Source organism: Equus caballus, chromosome 10 (assembly GCF_041296265.1).
Source record: "Equus caballus isolate H_3958 breed thoroughbred chromosome 10, TB-T2T, whole genome shotgun sequence".
Lineage (NCBI taxonomy): Eukaryota > Metazoa > Chordata > Mammalia > Perissodactyla > Equidae > Equus > Equus caballus.
Genome location: NC_091693.1, coordinates 1,554,373 through 1,563,562, shown reverse-complemented (window position 1 = coordinate 1,563,562; position 9,190 = coordinate 1,554,373). Strand labels below are relative to the sequence as shown.

The 9,190-nt window shown below is 54.3% G+C and overlaps 1 long non-coding RNA gene across 1 annotated transcript in view; it reads left to right on the top strand.

The window, feature by feature from the left end:
* LOC138915687 (uncharacterized) overlaps positions 1-9,190 on the top strand; it is a 45,854-nt gene that overhangs the window by 2,398 nt on the left and 34,266 nt on the right. The window lies entirely within an intron of this gene.

Here is a 9,190-nt window from a genome sequence, read left to right as displayed (position 1 = left end):
GGATTTGTGAATGAATGCTTGAAAAACAGACGCTGACGAAACCCTCGTGGAGCTGATGGGCTAGTGAGAGAAAGGGGTATGAAACAGCAGTCACTTGAGAGCACCTCTGTACTCCACTTCTAGAGGAAACACGTAGCAGAGGGCTCCTGAACACTGCTAAGGCCCTTCCTGGGTTACGGTCTCAGTCTTGCCCTGCCCCCGCCCCCCCATGACTGTCTTCTTGAAGTCAGAGCCTGGGTTTTACTGAAGAGTGTGACCTTGTGTTGTCCCCACAAGGTCCCTGCTTGCAGACGGTTGACCTTCCAGGGACTGCGGTCAAGGCTGCTGAGACGACTTGCTGAGGTTGGCTTGGACAGGCGTGGAGCCCAGACTCCAGAACTCCCAGCCCTGTGCCCGTTAGTAATAACAATAACAGGTGTCATAAACACCATTTCCAAAATGGCAGCTCTGGGCTAAATCCTTCAAAGTGTTACCTCACTTAGCCTTCACAGTAACCCTAGGATGTTGAGCACGATTGTGCTGTTTCACGGATGGCAGCGATCGCCTTCCGAGGATTATTGTGAGGGTTAAGGGAGATAACACAGACGAATCACTTAGTACAGTGTCTGGCTCATAGAAAATGCTCCATAAAGGAGTTAGAACAATGATAGACAAGACAGAGTTTTCCTTGGTGATTGTAGCAATTTATACTCCCGCCAGCAAAGAGGGAGAGTTCTAGATGTTCCATACGCTAGCTGGCGTGTTCATCAATAGTATAACGGAGAGACAAATTTTGGTATGTTCATTCAGTGGGATACTACACAACAAGAAAAAGGACAAACCGGTGAAACCTGTGGCAGCAGGAATGAATCTCACGTGATGGCGAGTGCAAGAAGCCAGACACAAAAGACTATTACTGTGCGGTTCCACTTATTTGAAGTTTAAGAAAAGGCAAGACTAGGGTGACAGCGGCTGGAACAGTAGTTACCTCTGGGGTGGGGCAATGACTGGGAGGGACCGAGGGAACTCTGCGTCCTACACTTGTTCTGTATCTTGATCTCAGTGGTGGTGATGTGGCTGTGTACATCCACAAGAATTCATCGAGCTATACACTCACTATTTGTGCACTTTACTGGATGTTATACTTCAGTAAAAAATGAAAGAATTATTTTTTGAAAAAATAATTCGAAACAAAGTAAAGCAAGACGTAATCCCTGCCCATTGGGGAGCTCCCGGTCTGGAAGGGGAGCGGTCATGTAGACGGCAGTGGCAGCACGGAGTGAGAATGGCTAGGATGGGAAAATTCTGGGGGCTATGACTTCACATGGAGCTCAGGAGAGGGGGCATCCAGCCTGCTCCTATATGCCAAGAAGGCTGCATGGAGGAAGCAGCATCTAGGCAGGAAGGATGAATGAGTTTGGCAGAGGCAATAGAAAAGATATGTGCAAGGCAGTGGAAACAGCCTGTACAAAGGCTTGGAGTCTTCAGAAGTTACTGAGGGCCACTCATCTGGCGCAGCTCACCCTTGGCTGTTTGGCTGCATTTCGTTCTGTGACTGCATCAGGCTCAGAGAGTCCGAGCATTGGCTCAGCCTTAAGGGAGACTACGGATTGGACTAGAGGTGGTAAGCCGGCCGCTGTGTAGGGAGGGCAGCGCCTGCCTCTCGGTGCTTCGATGTTCTCATCTGTAAAGTGGGTGATTCTAATTATTCCAACCTCCAGAGTGCCATTAGGAGTAAATGTATTAATACCCATAATGCATTTGCAACAGTGTTTAGCACATAGTGCTCAATATGTATTAAGAATTATCATTATCTATAAAGAAATTTAGGGTCATTTGCTTAGCTTCGTGTGTGGTTCAGGCCCTGATGATGGTGCAGGAGTGAGGGCAGGAGCCAGCTACAAGGGTTAAGGAGAAGTAAGTGCACAGGGGTTAGCAGGGGGAAGTCCTTCCCAGATAGGCTTCCTTACCCTGGGCCCCCAGACAGCCTTCAGGGCCCAGGAAATGCCCACTGACAGTGCTGGCCCCTCGTGTGTGCTTTTCTGGGTGGCTGGTGCAGAGCTTTGACCAGCTCCCTAAAGGCACCTAACAGAAAGCTAAGCAGCGCTGCTGTGGAGGGGGTTCTCTGGGGAAGGCGTGGGCTATGGCTGGGAGTGGAGCCCGCCAAAGCTTTGCTGTCAGGCAGAGCTGGACAACTGTGGCTGCCTGGCTGAGCCAAAGGAGGGGGCTCTGGTGATTACCAGAAGAGGAGAGCCAAACTGGCTCACCAGTGTGAGTGTGGGGTGGGGGCCAGGCAGCACGAGCAGGATCCCGTGCCCAGGAACTCGCATGTGGGAAGGCCCCAGGGGCCTGATTCCAGTCCTCCCTCAGCCCTGGAAATCTGTCTGCACAGGCCTGCCCGGCCAGCTGGATTCCAGGGCCCCCGTGCCTGCTCCCCACAGCTCAGTCACCATTCAGCTCAAGCTCACGCTGCCATGGAGCCCGAGGGGGCGACCAGCAGACCAGTGCGCGGACCCAAACTTGGCCTAGCCCTCCTGCACTGAGGAGAAAGTCCCGTCGACACTTCTCTACACAGAAGGCTCTGATCAGTTAAGAAACCCCAGTGAAAATTAACATTGACCTTTAAACTTAGTATATGATAGAGCAATGATGGCGGCTAACATTTATGGATTCTGCGCTAAACTCAGGGCTGCCAGGAACAGAGAATAATTTGAAGACACCTCAAGGAGGGGGCTGTGACCAGGCTGGGGGTGGGGAGGCAGCTATGTAGCAACAAGCTACTCCCACAGCACAGCCGACTGCCCGGCCGTATCCTCAGGTTTCACTCAAATCTCCTCATTTGGGTTTTCTGAAGATAGGAGCGGGGCCTCACAGGGAGGAGGCCCAGCACCTCCCTTCTGGTCAGGGACTCACACTCTCCTTGAAGTACTGCCCTCTGCCCTTTGATGGGGACGTGGCTTGTCCAATCAAAGCATCATATTCCTGACCGTGTGATTGGCTCAGGGGTAGGCACATGACCCAAGCTGGGCCAGTGAAAATCCTCCGGAGTTGCTAGGCTGACTGGAAGAAGGCTTGGAACCAGGAGGCCATCTTGCCACTCAGGGTGACCTTCCTTAGAGGGCCGTCCTTGGGAGGAGGGGGGATGCAAAGCCAGAGGCCAGGGGAGGCAGGCTTCTGATTCGTTGAGCTCCTGGAACCAATGAAGCCCCAGACCGAAGTCTAGGAACTTTCTGGATGATGGAGCCAATAATTATTTTCACGTATTTATTTAGCCAGTTGGGGTTGGGTTTCTCATAACTTGCAACCAAGAAAGTCGTGGATGTCACGGGTGAGTGACAGGGTGATAAACTGTCATAGCTCATCCGTTCGTGCCACCAGAGAGCCTCCCAGTGGCCTTCTCTATAGGGTCTGTAAATCCACACTGGCATGGCTGGCGGCACATCGTTCTGGGGTGCCCGGCTTAGGTCACTGTCTCAGTTCCCCAGGAATCCTGACATCCCTGGCGACATCCCTCAGTCACTCAGTTCCCCCAGGCACTCTTACTGGGCCTGGCAGCCTCAGGAGCTCCTGCGTGCCCGCGCCCAGGCAAATGCTGGTGGGCCTGGGTGGACTGGCTCGACCCTGCCCACCAGGAGCTCCTAAGAACACCTCACACCCTCTGGGGGCAAGTGGACACTACCTGAGCAGAACTCCCCCCAGACGTGACTGGATGGAGGTCACAAACTCATGCCCGTGGCCCAGAGAATATTACCAAGAAATTGAATTCTTGTTCACATAAGGGATTCCAACTCGTTGAGCAATGGGATGATTTGGCAAAGTCAGGCCCACATCTGTGCAGGGCAACAGCAGGCAGCTGACCTCTCTGGGTGGGGCAGCTTCTCCCTAGGTCTTTACTCTTTTAGGTATCAACCTGGCCACTGTACTTGTCTGACCTTGAGGCCCCACGTAGGAATTCAGAGCTGGCCCAGAACCTGCATAGCGGGGCCTTGGATGAGAGAATGTCAGGATTAAGTGAACAAGAAGGAGAGAGGGAAGAAGGCATTGAGGAGAGCTAAACTGGGACTAACCCAGGCCCTGAGGCCTGAGCACTCCCCAGAGCCCAGCGCAGGGTCTGGAGAGCCAGGTCTGCTGAATAAATACGGGTATGGATGAACGGATAAGGGGCAAAGGTGAGAGGTGCAGAGAGCCTTTTCCAGATGGTGACGGGAAGCCGAGGAGGCCGGCGCGTGGAGTGGGGGTGCATTCTTTTGCTGAGGCCCACGTGGGGCTGGTACGTGGACACAGAGAGCTCAGCACTAGGAGCCTCCATGCTCAAGGCCCGGGCTTGCCCCCCTCCTGCCCTCCCACCCTCTCTTCTCTGCTGAGAGCTTTCCTCCTTCAACCTTCACGACCAGTCGGAGTTCCCACTCCAGTCTGTCTGTTTGGAAAAGGAAACCCACTATCCCTACCCCGCATGGAAGACCAGCCTGACCAGCCGCAAAGAGAAAGGAAGCCTCGAAGTGTTTACAACCGCAAACAGGACAAAGTGCGGTCAGCCTGAGGCCTGATCTCTCTGTTTAACACAGGAGATGACTGAATGATTCCACCAATGTGAGCCACCTAGAGTAATGCAGTCCATGGACAGGAAGTGGAAGGGTGGTGGCAGGGCTGGGGGGTGGAGGATGGGGATGGGGGGGGGGGGGGCGTTAGTGTTTAATGGGCGCAGAGTTTCAGTTTTGCACGATGACGGAGTTCTGAGGGCGGATGGTGGTGAGGGCTGCCCAGCACTGTGAGTGTGCCTAGGCCACTGAATTATACACTTGAATGTGGTTAAGATGCTAAATTTTATGTTACACGTATTTGGTACAATTTTTTAAAAAAGAGATGAGCAAATATTTGGAGGTGCCGGACCATGTCAGCTTCAACCTGACACTCCCTCCTGATCAAGCAGACACGTGAAGGAGAACCGAAAAGGAGTGACTCACTCACTCCGTGCCATGGCAGTACTTCAATGAATGTATAAAACTGTAGTCCACATAAGAAGCCAGGAGGCTGGTAAAGAGAGTGGGCGTGAGGCTGAGGTGAGGTGCTGAGTGGAAGGGCGCTCGGGGGCTCCATGCACATGGCCAGGGGTAGAGGATGGTTGTCTTTTCAGGGTGTGTCCCCTGGCTCCCATGAGGAGGCCCCCAGGATCCCCCCATCAGTCTTCGGCGAGGAGCTCAGTGAGCTCAGTTCCAGTGTTTGGGGACAGCTGGGCAAACTCCCTGTCTCCACGTCCTTCGTGCTGCTGGACACCAGAGGACTTGGTGACTGGGCCATTGCACTGGGCCCACGAGGTGCCTTGCCCAAGGCCGGGGATGGTGAGGTATCCGCGGAATGGCTACAGGGATGAATTCTGTTCTGGGGGCGGGAAGGCTGAGCCAGGCCGCCTGCCTTCAAGATGCTCCCTCTCAGTGGAGGAGAAAAGCAGCCCATCATTCATCACAAACAGCAGAGAAATGCAGGGGAGGGAAGCATCTGGAAGCAGGGGTCCTGATCCAGCACAGGAGAGGAGAGGGGCAGGAAGTGGAGTCACTGAAACTGCCTTTGCCAAGGTCATGGATGCCCTCCATCTCGTCACTTCCAAAGGGCACTTTTCAGGCTTCATCTCCTGGCCCTCTCAGGAGTGTGGGGCCTGCAGCCCACTCCCGTCCTCCTGAGAACCCATCGCACTCTCCTGGCCGCCTTCCTCCTTCCCTGGTGCTCCTGCTCTGAGCCTTTGCTCCTCCTCCTCCTCCATTTAAGCCCTGGAGTTGTTCTCCAAATGCTCCTGCCCGCCGGGGCTCTTACTCTCTCCAGCTCATGTGGCATCTCTGCCTGCCAGTCTCCCAAAAGTGCCCCGAGGTGAACCCTGGATTTCCCCAAGCTGTTCTACCTGCTTCTCCACCAGGTACCACCATTCACTCGGTTGCTCGAGCCCCGAACCTGGTATCCATCCTTGATTTCTCCCTTTCTCTCATCCTCTGCATTGCACACATCAGCAAGCCCCAGTGTCCTTCTGCTGCCCCCGTATTTCCAGTCTGCCTGCTTCTCCCTTTCTTGGGAGGGAGCCACCATCAGCTGGCTGGACGGCTGCGCGGTCTCCTGAACTGCTTTCCCACCCTCCGTGCCTCTTCCCCACTAAAATGCCTTTGTCACCAGACAGCTGGAGTCATCTCTTTTTTCCAAAAGCTCACTTCTGTAAATCCAAGCAAAGCCGCCCCTTCTTGAAACCGTCATGCAGCTTCCTGCCGGTGGCGGACTAGCACCATCTCACCCGCGCACCAGGCCGCCTGGCTGGCTGCTGCACCGGCCCCTCCGCCCGCCCTGGCCTGGCTCCCCACCTCTCCCTCTGCCTCTGCCCGGCCTGCGGCCTCACTTCCCCTTTCTCTGACGCACCAAGCGCTCTGTCCTCTGGTGTGTCTGCACCTGTTCTCTGCCCGCTCCTCCCCCAGCTTTCTCAGGGGCGGGCTCCTTCAGCTTCAGTATCCCCTCCCCTTGCTGGACTGCACTATCTCAACCAGCTTGTCTCATCTCAGGACTGTTATTTTTTCTCACCTCTCACCAGTTTTCTCTCAGCATCCTGTTTTGTGTTGCTTTCTTAATTGTAAAAATTTTCAAACACACATACAAGTAGAGAGATGACAGTACAATGAAATCTCACATACTTAGCCTACAGATTTAATAATAAGATTTTGTCATATTTGCTTCATCTAGCCTGTGGCATTTTTTTCTTTGCTGAAGTATTCTAAGGCAAATTCCAAACATTATGTCATTTCGCCTTTTCATACTTGAGTACACAACTCTAAAAAGCATGGACGTTTCCTTGCATAACCACGATGCCAGTAACACACCTACAAAATGAACTGTTCTTGGTATCATTTAACACTCAGTCTAAAATCAGATTTCCCAGTTGTCCTGAGTGTGTCTTTAACCCTTGGTGTGAATCACCATCTGAACGGCCCACGGCCACGTCTGGTTGGCGCGTCCTTTGCTCTGCTCACTCCCAGCAGCCCCCTCCTCTCCACTTTGCTGCGGGAGCCGGGTCAGTCTCCTGCAGCGTCATTTCAGGTTTGCGTCCGTCTGTTTGCCCCTCCATGGAGTCACTCAGGAGTCACTCATGGAGTCACGAGCTGATTGAACTCGTGTCCACAGTGATGCGGTGTGACCAGATGTTATTGCCTGCAGAGGCCCCGGGACCTGGCCGTCCCCTTCGTGATGCTGAGATGCAACAGCAGGGTCAGGTGGCCACGGCCTCATCCCTCCCTCATAAAGCTCCCCATCAGCTCCTCCCCTCATAGTTTCATCCATTGATAATTGTTTCCTGAATCAGTTATTTGATTAGGGTTTGCAAAATGGTGATTTTCTATTTCCTCCATTTCTTCCAAATTAGAGGCAAACTCAGGGGAATGGTATGCAGGAGCTGCCCGCCCGATGCAGACAATGGTGGGCGCGTTGTCTGTAAAGAACTTAAACAAACAATCAAATGGACGAAAAGTCTCCGCTTTTATCCTTACCATGCCCTTGCCATTCTAAACAGTGTCAGAGACGAAATACCACTCCTCGTGGGGACAGTCCTCCCCCCCACCTCGGGACGTCACTGTTCTGAACTTGTTCACTGGAATCTTCTGTAAAGAGATTTTCCATCTGAGTTAGGGCTATTTGGTTGCCCTGAAATACAGCTCATCTGGTGGAATAAATGCCGAATTCTCTCCTGTAATTAAGCGCCGTATTTCCGTTCTTCACAGCACCTGAAACCCTGTGTCATCCGCGTGTGTTCCCTCGTTTGGGTCTTCTTCCTCAGAAGGAAGCTGTGCGGGCGCAGGAGGCATCGGTCCTCGGACACCTGAGTGAGAGATTCCAGAACGCAGGCCAGGAGGGCGAGCAGGCAGTGTTACAGGGGGGCGGGCGGAGGAGGGCATGGAGGAGAAGACCCAGGGGCTAGGGACAGTGGCCCATCCTGGAAGGACGGCTGTCAGGTGTGTGTGGGGCCGGGTGCGAGGCGGGAAGGGGAGCGTGAGGCCACGGAGGCCCCAGGGCAGGAGCCCAGAGAAGCACCCTCTGTGCTGTGCTTCCTGGGGAGCCGGCCTCCATCCTGGGGGTCGTGGGGCCACGGGATCTCTGTGCTCCCCACTCCATCCCTGAACTCCTGGAGGGAGCCTGCTCCTCCTCTGAGCATCCGCAGTCCCGGGGACTCGGCCTCTTTCTGAGCCGGCGCTCCTCACTCCCTCTCTCTCACTAATTGCTCTGTTTTCCTTCCACTTCACAAGTGGGTTGGCTGGTAACACTGAAGTCTGTTTTATATACATATAGATAGTCAGCAAACACAAAATGTGTGGTGAGCTACGTTCCATCTTTGTGTTAACACACAAAAGCAAGAAAGTTCCAAGTTAGAGCATCTGCAGTTCAGCCCCGTGTGCAGCAAGCCATATGGCGTAAACACGCATTGGAAGACAGCAGAAATGCATCCTCGCGGCCTCCCCGAAGAGCCCCCGCAGCGAGCACGGCCACAGCCCCCCGCCTGTCCTAGCCACGGCTAGCCAGTGTTCGCTCATTCATTCATCAGACATTCAGTGAACTCCTGTCCTGTGCTGAGGACCATCCCCTCCCCAGGGGTAAGGGGACCAGGACAGGCAGGGATCTGTCCTCAGTGGAAGAGGGGTCAGGACGCCAGTGAGTAAACCAGTAGATGAACACGATAGGACGGGTCCCACCAGTTACAAGAACGGGTGTGGAGGTAAGCGGGGGATGTGATGGGGCCCACAGAGGAGGGGCGCATCACTCAGGTGAGCGGTTCCGGAGGGCTCTTCTCCACAGGAGCCGTTTGAGCGGAGGCCTGAAGCATGAGGAAAATCCAGCAAGAAGAGCTGTGGGGAGAGTACCCAGGCTGAGGGGACAGTGTATGCAAAGGGCCAGTGTGGGAATGACTTTAGTGTGTTGGTGGCACAGCGGGGTGGCTGGAGTGAGGGAGGGAGAGGGGTGAGCCAAGGGGGCGAGAGGCAGGCAGGACGGGGCCTGGCCGCTGCGTGGAGTAGGGAGTTTGGACTTTCCCCTAATGCTGCTGGAAGCCCTTGAAGTGTTTAAACAGGAGAGCGCCTCATCTGATTGACACATGGAAACATCACTCCGCTGCAGAGCGTGGACAGGAGAAGCGGGCCTGTCCTGGAGGCAGAGAGACCAGGGTCCCAAGCCAGGCAGGACGGCCGCGCCGCCT